The sequence below is a fragment of the Lissotriton vulgaris genome, chromosome 4_1 (genome assembly GCF_964263255.1).
Source record: "Lissotriton vulgaris chromosome 4_1, aLisVul1.2, whole genome shotgun sequence".
NCBI classification, from domain to species: domain Eukaryota; kingdom Metazoa; phylum Chordata; class Amphibia; order Caudata; family Salamandridae; genus Lissotriton; species Lissotriton vulgaris.
In genome coordinates this window covers 133,188,200-133,200,327 of record NC_141691.1, presented here as the reverse complement: position 1 = coordinate 133,200,327, position 12,128 = coordinate 133,188,200, and positions in this window count along the sequence as shown.

Here is a 12,128-nt window from a genome sequence, read left to right as displayed (position 1 = left end):
TTAGGGCAGGGTTTGGGTTTTGGGGTACAGGGGTGTTTTTAGGTTTTAGGGCAGGGTTTGAGTTTTGGGGTACAGGGGTGTTTTTAGGTTTTAGGGCAAGGTTTGGGTTTTGGGGTACAGGGGTGTTTTTAGGTTTTAGGGCAAGGTTTGGGTTTTGGGGTACAGGGGTGTTTTTAGGTTTTAGGGCAGGGTTTGGGTTTTGGGGTACAGGGGTGTTTTTAGGTTTTAGGGCAGGGTTTGGTTTTTGGGGTACAGGGGTGTTTTTAGGTTTTAGGGCAGGGTTTGGATTTTGGGGTACAGGGGTTTGTGTTTTGGGTTACTTAAATTAAATTTACCATTGTTAAATTAATTAAAATATGTTTAATAAATTAAATTAATTTTATTTCATTAATTACATTTTTAAATTAAATTAATTAAATTAAATACATTATTTCAAATAATTAAATTTCATATCAATTTAAAAAATATGTACATTAAGTTAATTTTATTATTTAAATTAAATTAAATTATTCCAATTTTTTATTGAAATTACATTTATTAAATAGATATTATTGTATTAAATTAAATTATTGGCTATTTTAATATTTATTTTATTTAAATTAATTAAATTAAATTAATTAAATTAACTTAATAATATTTTTTTAAAAAGGTATACTTACCTATACTTACGATGTAATGCCATGCGTTGTAATACCATCTGCTATGTAATGCCATGCGTTGTAATGGCATCCGATGTAATGGATCCTGCGTTGTAAAGGAATGCGATGTAATATTTCGCGTTGTACTGACACCAATCCTGTTGAACTTGTATAGCGCACAGCTACCCGCAGTGGGTTTCCCGGCGCTTGCTTAGGGAACCCGTCCTGGTATTCCCCTGTGAGATAACCCCCACAGGGTATCCACAAGGTGAAAGCCAGGCATCCCGCCGCGAGGGGCCGTTGTGGAGATTAAGCAATCTATTGCCCAGAGTAGCAGAGTGTGAACCCGTGAGTCGAGAAGGCACCGGAGCGAGAATTATCGAGTCCATGGAATTTTTGAGCCCAAGACCCACCGAGGCGGGGAATTGAACCCTGGTCCAGGGCTGATCTCAGCTTCCGGGTCTGCCGCCTCTAACCCCTGAGCCACACTTCTCCACAATTATTAGCGCATACCTTTCCCACTAGATAGAGGCCTGCTCCCACTTGTCCGGCGATGGGCACAGGCAGAACGCCCTTTGCATAGAGATAGTGTGTGCCCGGTCCCAGGATCGAAACTTATCCTTCTGTACCTCCTTTGTGTCACTGCCTCCATCTGGAAATTTCCAGTCTGGGTGTGTCTTCATTGGTTCTGAATCGTACATAATGTATCACCATGTTTTCCTATGTCAGTCCCTCTGCAGCAATCTACAGAGACTGGGCAGACTGGGCTCCACTCGAGTGTATCTGAATAAATATACTTGGTTTATATTCTCTACTGTCTGACGACTCTTCATTTGTATGGAAGGCTGAGAGGTGGTCGTGAGTGACCAGGGTGCCCTAAGCGGGTCACTTCCTTCATAATGATACTACTTCTATGAAGCCTCAGCAGTAGTGTCATTTATGTCAGTGCTAGCCACTGTGACACCACACAACACTGCATCTCCTTACTCACCTCTGTGAATTGTTTACTGTTTTCATTGCATGAGAAAAGTACCACAAATGAAACAAACATTAGGAACCAAAACATAGCAATTTTCAAAAACACTCCCAATCAGCATACAATCAAGGAAGTCTGATTCTAAGACATTCTAGTGTTTTGGGTGTTGAAAGAACTTAGCCGGCCTTTCACTTATGTATTACAAAACACATTTAAGTGTACCCAAATTTATCTTTGTGTTATGAAGGGGAAAACATCAAATCTGCAACAGGAGTGCAATGAGATGTTACTCTTATTTATTTTATTGTTTCCCTAATTCTACAAATCAACAACTAGTCTCATTAAACAAAACGTGATTGTGACAAGAACAAATTCTTTTTAAATTGATGCCTTATACTTTAAAATGTGAGACACCTATTCCGCGGATGCCCTAACGTATGTATAGGCATTTATATAGCGCAGTACTTACCCGTAGGGTCCCAAGGCGCTTCGACCGCTGCGAAACCCTTCCTGGCTTCCCTGAGAGATGGTCCCTTAATGGGTATCTCCAGGGTGAGACCAGGCATCCCCGGCGGGGCCGTTAGTGAAGATGAGGCAAGCTAATGCCCAGAGTTGCCGAGTGTGATCGCTGATCAGAGTGGGCACTGAGGCGAGAGAATTATCGAGTCCGCTGACCCTGGTCCAGAAACCTGCCACGCCGGGAATCGAACCCTGGTCCCGGGCCGTCCTCTGCTCTCGGGTCTGCCACCTCTAACCAGTGAGCCACACTACTTCACATGCTACAACGTACATGATGGCCGCAGTGTAACCTCCCCCGCACTCCATCCCAGGCCATATCATTAATCACTGTTACTATTAGTTCTTATACTTACCACTGTACACCAGCGTATTAGCCATTTGTTTACAAGTGACCAGCGACAAAACGTGAATAAACACTGTCCACAACCATAAAGCAGGGTAACCAGTCTACTTTCATTTCAGACATCCTAGTGGCTGAGTTAATGGGAGTGCATTGGGTGTGAGAGAGAAGAGAACAACGACAACTCTCACTCAACTCTCACATCATTGTGTGGGTCACTGTCCCATTCTGTCAGCAGCTGGATTCAGGACTGGACACTTGGCCGCCCCTCTGGGCTCTACCTCAAAGCGGAAGAAGATGTCAACCACTGGGTGAACGTTCCAGAAAAACCCAGCACTCAGCTGCATGCTTAGCTGCTCAGGCCTGTTCCAAAGCAAGTGCCTTCCTCTCACAAACGTGTAATGTAATAAAAAACTGTTATCTACCCCTGCTCCAGAGGGTGCCTTAAGCTAGTCTTGGGTTTTCGGCCAAAATGCATGATGGGACATGTAGGCTAATACATGTAAGGAAGACACGAAACAACATATCCCATGAGGCTTACTGTTAGCTAAAATTCACCATTCTACCTTGGCACCAGCTGACACCCAGAATAACATAAAATAGCATTACTTAAAAGTCCAGTGAGCACTAGATGTATCTGGCACTCAGACACAACCACTTAGTGAAGAAACATTTTACTCTTCGTAAATAATTCAAGCCATAAAAAAGTGTATTGACTAAGTTTGTAATGCAAAGATCTTACAAAAGTGGAAAAGTTTTCTTTGGCCCTTTAACGTTTGATGTGTTACCTCCACTAATACGCACACTCCACACTATCCTTGATCTCAACGTGGTTCCAGGTGGACCGTATCGGGCCTGCATGTTCTTCTTATTATTTATTTTAAAGGTTTTATATAGCGCTTGCTAGACCCGAGGGTATCAGAGTGCTTTACAAGTGATTGGGTGATGAAATCATTGCAATATAACATTTGTACAAAAAGGTAACATGCAAAGAATAAATAGAGCAACATAAACAGTACAGATATAAAATGTGAATATAAAGACAAACTACCTATAGGCCATAGCAAGTATTGGATAGTGACGCTAGCGAGGATGGTCATGGGAGAGGGGGGAAGTATGGAAGTAGAGGGGAACTGAGACGGGAGAAGGGATAGGTGATCACATGCTGGAGTAGAGCAAAATTTACAAGAAAACATGAAGGGTGGGAGTATATGTAAGAATGGGAAGAGGGCAGGGAAGAAAGTCAAGAATAAAGTAGCAGGAACCTAATACAGTCAGTAGCAAATTGTGATACCAGATAAAGGAGGCAAGGATTAAGGATTCCAGTATTTGTTGAGAAGATGCAGCTTGAGGTATTTCTTGAAGCTGGGGTAGGAGGGGTTGCAAAGTAGATCTTTAGGGAGAGAATTCCAGATAGTAGGCGCATTACCGGAGAAAGAACGTGATTGTGTAGATTTCTTGTTTAACAAGGGGGGGACTAGTATGAGAGCGTTGGTGCTCCTCATTTCTCTAGAGCAGCCCGCTTTGTGGAGTTTATCTGAGAGATACAGTGGGGTATGTTGATGAAGGGCTGTATGCGTAATGCAAGTGGTCTTGCAAGTGGATCTGCATTCGATGGGAAACCATTTGAGACCCTTAAGGGCGGAGGAGATGTGGTCAAACCGTCTATAGTCAGTCATAAGCCTGGCCGCAAGGTTAAGGACTGATTTGATTGGGGCTAAGTGGACTTTCGGAGTACCATAGTCTAACCTAGACAGAGCAGTGATTGGACCACTAGTTTAAAGTCATCAGCAGGAATGAAGGGTTTAATTTTTTTGAGGTGATAGAGAATGAAGAGAGCTCATTAGGCTAAATTTTTTATGTGGGGCATACGACTGAGGTTCTGGTCAATGTTTATTCCGAGGGATTTAACTGTGTTTGAAATGGACAGAGACCAGTTAAGAGCTTTGAGGTCAGAGATCCAGTGCTGTATGGGGAGATGATTGTTTTGAGGAGCGAAGAGAATGACATCCGTTTTTTTGGGGAAGAGTTTAAGGTGGTTGTGATGGAACCAGTGTTGTACCTTGGTTAAGGCATCATTGAGGTGTAGAATGTCAGCTTGGGATTTGATCTTATGTTAAAGGTGGGTATCATCAGCATAGAGGTGGAAGTTGATTCCTGCTTGCTTAAGAATGAGGGTGAGGGGTTCCATGAATTTGTTAAAAAGAGATGGAGAGAGAATAGAACCCTGGGGGACCCCCAAATGAGACAGGAATAGGTTTGGAGAGGCAATCACTGATTTTAATTTGTTGGGTTCTATGCTCGAAGAAGGAGGTGAACCAATTCAGGACAGGACCATTGAAGCCGAAATGATTTTTGAGGGTGTTGAGTAAGGCGGAGTGTTTAGCAGTATCAAAAGCAACAGAGAGGTCAAGGAGGATCAGAAGGGAGGCCTCCCCCTTGTCAAGCGAGTGATGGATGTCATCAATAATGATGAGCATGGCAGTTTCAGTACTGCAGCCCTTTCTAAAGCCTGACTGTAATGTGGCCAAGAGGTTGAACAAGTCAATGTGCTTTTCCAATTGGAGCAGGGCACATTTTTTGAGAGCCTTGGAAAGAAGAAGGTTGGAGATAGGTTGCATATTATTAAGGTCATTCGGGTCAGCTGTGGGTTTTTTGAGGATGGGGGTGATTTGGCCAAGCTGGCGGTAAGCAGGGACACAACCCCCGGTCAAGGAGGAGTTGATGATGGTGGTCCAATAAGGTGCAATGATGTGTTTTAAATCGTGAACAAGGTTAGCAGGAAGAGGGTCCATGGTATTAGAGGAAGGTTTAAGCTTGGAGATGATTTTGAGGATTTCAAGTTCAGTAACTGGGCTGAAGTTAAGCCAAGACTCATTATTTTTTAGCTGGGGGTAGGGGAGGAAGAGTTCCGGAGGGCTGGTAGTGTTTTTGAGAGGGTGGCAGCTTGTACTGAGAAAGTGGTGCTGCTATGGGTTTGATGATATCCTTTGGAAGCACAGTGTCCCAATTTTGTTTGTATTTTTTGTTTTTAACTTGAAGGTAGAGTGGTCCGTTTGCTTGGGAGTCTCTGCGTACAATGCAAAGTGCCTTGAACATTGGTCATCTGCCTAGAGGTAGTCAGTGGAATGATCACAGGAATGCAGTCATGCCTTCTCTAGGCTAGAGGCAGAGAAGGACTCTGGTGGCAGAGTTTTGGATTAGTTACATTTTGTGTTTGATGAAACTGGGGCGCCAAGATATAGACTCTGTCGACAGTCACACTTAGCGATTACAAGGTTGTGGACAGCTTGTAGCTTTTGTTGGTATCCAAGGGATAGAAAGATGTGTCTACATTGTGGTCTTGTAGACATGTGGTATCAAGGATAGGTCGGTGGCTTTAATTGTCCCTAGGTTTCTTCCTCTCTTGATGTTGTTGGAGGGGCCTCGAGTTTTTTGAGCCATATGGTGGTGTTTTTGGCATTGCCCACAGGTCATGATCTTTGTCTTTGCAGGATTGATCTATATACATTTATGGAGCACAGGCTGTTGTCAAGTTTTGATTGTAGAGGTCTCCAGAGCCAACTATTTTTAGAAGGATTTGCATATCATCTGCATAGTTGTAACAGGAGAGGTTGAATTATCTAATAAGGTCTGGTAAGGAGGTTAAGAAAACATTTTTTAACAGGGGAGATATGATGGACCCCGGAGGAACTCCACAGAGTTGGATGTGAGAGGCTGATGTGAAGATGGTAGGTATCCCAGCTTTTATCTGTCTGAAGTGGAGGAAATCCAATTTAGAGAACGTTCTCTTATTCCAAGATGATTGAACCGTTATAGTAGTGTGTGATGATAGGCTGAATCAAATGCTACTAATAGGTCACAAAGTAATATGATAGCCACTCCTTTCTTGCCCACTGTGAGTTTTATGTAAACAAAAATGGATATGATGGATTGCTCTGTGCTTCTGCCTGGTCTGAATCCAAACTTGGTGTGACACCGAGTCATTTTCCTCCATAAACGTAGAAAGTTGATTTAAAACTATTCTTTCAAATATTTTACTTAGCAATGGGATATTAGATATTTGTCTGCAGTTTACTAGGTCAGTTAAGTTGAGTTTTTTCTTTCTGAGGAGTGGTCTAACATAGGGGGTTTCACCTTGGGAGGGAAAGTACCTGGCTCTAAGGACTTGTTTAGTAGGCTTCTAGCTCCCTCTGCTGTGCAGGTTGTATGAGCAATAGCTTTACATATTTATGGAGGTGCTGGATCTGAAGGGGATCCAGATGGCCTGATTTCAGTAATAATGTTGTGGAATTCTTTTTTGATAGAGAATTGAAAGTACCAAGCAGTGAAAATCCCTTGTTGTCCCTCTTTGTGGTGATTGAATCGTGTGTCTAGTGAGTGTGTGCTGTGCCATCCATAATGTAGTTTTCTATATCTTAAATTTTTCTGCATTATTCCATGGAAATGTTGTTACAGAAGAATTGCGATTGTGGTGTTGGCACTCTGGATTACGGAATTGTGATAGAATCTTGTGAAGTTCCTTAGAGGGCCAGTCCGCTTCAATAATGTATATAGAGTAGTATTGTCTTTTTGTGGTTCTCAGGGCTTGTCTATAGGCTATGTTATTCTAGTGTAGTATGATTTTATCATTTTCGTCTCTGATTTTCTCCACTTGTGCTGCAGTATATTCTTTTGATGGTGTCATTAATCCATATGATGCTATGTGGCTAGCTCTGCCTGTTGTCTTTATCGGTATCATGTTGTCCAATGCAGTAAGAGCCAGATGTAGAAGCTCTTACAATAGCATGACCCTGCGGTAAACATTTCAGTAAGGTCAAAAAAGGCCTAAGGCCTTACCCTATGTATGTTTCAAGCATTCATCCACCCGGAGCTCACAGTAGCTGATGCCCCTTTACCTCGCAACAAACTTGGGTCTCAGAAACCGAATAGGCTGCATCTTCCATGAGTGATGAGGTTTAGCTCAGTAGATGCACCAGAAAATCAAGACCTTAGGGATTCCAGTAAAGGAAGAATTGCAAAGGTGGCCTTTTGAAATACGGCCAATGGACAGCAAAGAGAGGCGCATATGGGCAGTGAAATGCTCAAATGCTACTGTTAACGTGCTCTCCACAAAATTACAAGTATATAAGCATTATTTATCAAATAAATGGTGCTGATTTGATTTTCCTGGAACATATTAAAGGTGCAGTCAGTCCTGCAGGCCTAGGAAGAGCAAGACCCTAATTACTGAAGTAACTAACTACATGTGTGCATACACCAGCATTCATTCACAAGTATGAAATCCAACATGGTGTCAGAAGTTTAGTTGGAGCATTCTCAGTTCTGAAAAAGTTAATTTAATACAGGATTTAGAAATTAAATGTCTGTACTCAAAAGTTAACATAATATTAAGTGTCACCGAGCAACAGGTGAGTCAGTAAATGAGGAACCCTATGTTCCTACAATGTGTTAGATTTGCATTTCCAATGTATCGTTTCACGTTCTAGCCAATTGTGGTTCCAGGTAAGTATTTTTAAAATAAATTGCCATGACAAAAAGAAGAATCGGAAGTAAGGGATTTTTCATACTGTGACAACTCTACTGACATGGTCAGATTTTTTCAGCTGGGCTCCTCCTCTATGGCTGAGGAGCGTTGCTCTCCTCTGCCAGCAGCCCAAAACTCCAAAAATAGAACGATAGTAGCAAAGGTTTTTTATCGTTTTTTTTCCCAGCATGAATAAGTCTTGGGGGCGGGGCAGACCATGACAGGCTGTGAGGCTGGAAGGGGAATGGTGCGCAGCACTGTTGTCAATGCGCATGTATGTTTGACTGTCCGTCTCATTCCGGCCTAACACACATGCGCACTGAACTGTCTCCAATCCAAGCTGCATGGTATGGTTAGAGACAGCAGAGCATTGGCTCCCAGTCTCCTTGGGAGTGCAAGTAAGCGTTGCTCAGGCCAATCCTGACGCTTCTTTCAAACTTGAGAGCAGCGTCAGGATTGGCTGCAGGGGAGCCTGTGCAGTGCAGGTAGCAGTTACCACCGAGGAGGACATGCGGCCAGCGGCGAGAGACAGGTATGTGGTTTTATTTATGTTCTTTTTTTCTTCCTTTTTCATTCTGCTGTGTTTCAGGCTGCCACTGGATTTTATATTTCAAATTTTATAATTTAAAAATAGGAAATATTTGTGAAACGTGTTGCTAAAAATGGTTCGCATCTTTGGATTGGTGAATCAAGGAACCTTAGTTATGACTTTGAGACCTGGTGCTTCTTTTACATTTTCTTGCACATCGGATCAGAATGGTGACTTTTTTTAATGATTTTGATAAGTATGAAGACGTATAATTTAGGAAATGTAAAGCTTATTCTCGCATGAGATCAAATTGAAAAAGAATGTGCTACATTGGATGTTATTTTAGAATTTCTATTGGAGTGTTTTTAAGAAGGATTTGCACAGGGAATTGGGTGCAATTTACATCTCTTAAGAGAGGAGACATTGTGCACAAGTGCACATTTCTGTGCTCATCTAATTCTAGTCGGCTTCCTGAAAGAGTCAACAAACTAGTGTGTGAGGGTGTACAGACAGCACTGGCTATCAAGAGAGATTTAATGTCAAGAACCTCATACTGAGACGATCTTTTGTCTGCCCTCCTACACTGCCCGACGGAAGGGGGTGACTTCACCCAATAGTCACTGTCCTAAATGCACAAAATAATATGCAGGAGGGGTGACAATTGTCTCATTTATAGGGTCACATTTTGGAGGAAAAATGCACTCAGTGTGCACTCTTCCAACACTCAACAGTGGTAAGGAGAAAAACTTTTTGGAAAAGCTTTGTAAATCTTGATTGAATCCAGCAAGGCACCAAAATCCTCCTGTACATTAAGAACAGAACAAGTAGATCCAAGGAGTGAGTCACAAAGAAAATGAATCCAGTGTGCTAGATGAAAAATCTGTGACAAAAGCGAATAGAAAATGAGTGTTGAGTATGACAAAAAGTCAAGGAACTAACACACATTACATCAGTGCTTCAGTGAGCCCAGAATGCTGCAGCGCGGCTTCTTTTTGCTCTTCCGCAGCATTGCTCTATCTCTGGTTTATTCGCCGCCTGCACCGGCTCCCAGTGGAGCACAGAGTTCGCTGTAAGACCCTATGTATCTCTCATAAAATCTGCACGTGCTCAGGCCCCAGCATCATAGCTAACTTGTTCCCCCCCCCCCCCCTATGCTCCCTTTCGTTTCTTGCTCTCGGTGGACCTCCACATAGCCTATGTGCTTTGGGTGAGGAAATCTAGAGCCGGTGGCTGCTCCTTCTATGGGAAAGCCCCCACCCCATGGAGCTCTCTGCCTCTATCTATCAGGTGTATCCATGCCCAATGGGCCTTCAGAAGGGCCGTGATGACCTGGCTATTCTTGGTCTAAATTTAGTTTTCCCCTGCCGGTCTTGCCTTTTTCGAATCTAGCGCAGGGACGCCCTGTTGCTGGGGCAGTCATGTGCTCTACAAATATTATAGCATAACATAACATAACATAACATAGCTCTGCACCTATCTGGAAATGGAGCTCCGCAAGGTGCTGTGAAGCACATGGGAGTCTTCCTCCTCTTCTGCAGAACCTTGGGTGAGTTTTTGGGTCCGTTTTCCTCATGAATGCAATACTTGAACAGTTTCATGCAGGGAAAAATGTGGGATTGTCGTTCTGTGCTTTACTCCACCACTGGGTTCTCTCCTTTTAAACTGATAGGGAACCTCATTCCACTTTCCCCATTCAGATCTTAGTCCATTCTGGATGTATTGAGTGCGATGGTTACCCCAGGGTGAACAAGCGAGACAACGGAGCCCCGAAATTACAAATCTGAAAACCGAGGGACTACAGACAGACATGGGGAAAGCCAGGTTTGCAAAGCCTTCCTGAATTGAACGAGGTCTGCCTCAATGAAACTCTAATGGCAAAGAATTCTGTAAGACTGATAAATTAGAAGAAAATACACGACCCACCAAGAGATTCCTGCTGGAATCTTGGGATTGCATTCAAAATTGACCCAATGACAAGGCCGGGCTGGCTGGACCGGGCATCGGGCGTTTGCCCTGGAGGCTGAAAGGGTGGCGGGGGCGCTTTTAAAATTGGAGGCCAATTTTGTAGCACAGGAGCCGTTTTAAAAGCACTGCAGAGTTCCTTGTATATCTAGCAGTTTTCCGGCAACAATAAAAAGTTCCAAGATAACTCAGTTGATTAATGTACCAGCTGGAGAGAGATCGAAGTTTTGTCTAGTGGCAGCTTTGACTCATCTAAGTAGTGCAGAGGGTTAATATGCTGGCTGCAACGGATGTGTACCACACAGATCACAGAACTGTATTTCATGTGCATAGCTCGATGGGTTGATGCTTTTGCCAGAGATTCTTTTGTTACATGGCCAGCTCATCAGTTACAATCCTAATCTAGGTTAGAAAGTTATGTTTTTTTGTTGCAGCTTTTCATTATCCTAGTTTTGCTGAAAAGAGTTTGTTTGGGTAGAAAAAAATTCTTATTAGTAAAGTGACCATAACCACTGTGTGACGTTCTGAATTCTGAGTTTGAGCTTCCCCAGACCAAGCACTCTTAAAAAATGCCTACCTCAATCGATGACATGTGAACCCTACACCTTGTAGTCCCCTTTGTCTTATGTAACATTTTCTATACACTGATTTACACATGCATGATTCATTGTCTCTGTATGTGACGCCCATTGGCCTAAGTTAGCGCGGTATAAGACACAATTCATTCATTCATTCAAAATGTTCTGATACCCTACACTTGTATGAGAGGCGCTGCAAAACAAATGAAATGCATTCGAGAGAGGGCTGTGGAGAGATGAGAGGCACTGCTGGAGGGGGATAGTGAGGGAATCAGGGAAGAGTCCCAATAACATTGCTGTATCCTAGTGCACTGTAAGGTCATCATTTTCTATGCTTTCAAAATGAATGCAATTGAATATATAATGAAAAATGTGTTGCGGAATGCACCAGTTTTCCCATTTTGCCCCAAATCTTCTTTGGTGGGAGAATCTCCTCAAGCCCTCTGTTATGGTCAAGCTCGCTCACTGCTCTCTGTCGATATGCACCGTATGGGGGTTGGTCTGAGAAAATGTGCAAGGACTGCTTTGGGTTTGCAATCCGGCCCTGCCTAATGATCTCAGCATCTGAGTTGGAACATGGCATTTAAAACGCTAAGAGGTGTAGGTTTACTCGTGTATTCCTAACCAAGGGGTCGATTAGGATGGCGGACGGAAGAGCCACCGCGGCCCGTGAGTAGGTGGAAAAAGCCTTTTCCGTGTCCGCCTGCCGCGGATACTCCGTCCGCCATATCAGGATAGGAAAACTTGTCAAATTTCCGTCCGCGACGGAAAAGCACGCTCCGCCGGCCAACTACACACGACCACGGGGCGGACGCAACAGATCCAGACGCACCGTCGTACGTACTGACGACTAAGACCGTCCCCCCAATCAAGATGGCGGAAAACACACATAAAACCGCAGCGGAAAAACAACCTGTCTGAACACGTCGGAATCCCCACAGCGAACACAGGTGACATAGCCGAGATACCCACCGCAAGCTGACCACCACCATGGACCCTGCGCTACACGCTTTCCCGATGCTCTTCGCGATCCACCACGTCCTAGTCATGGCCTACTAT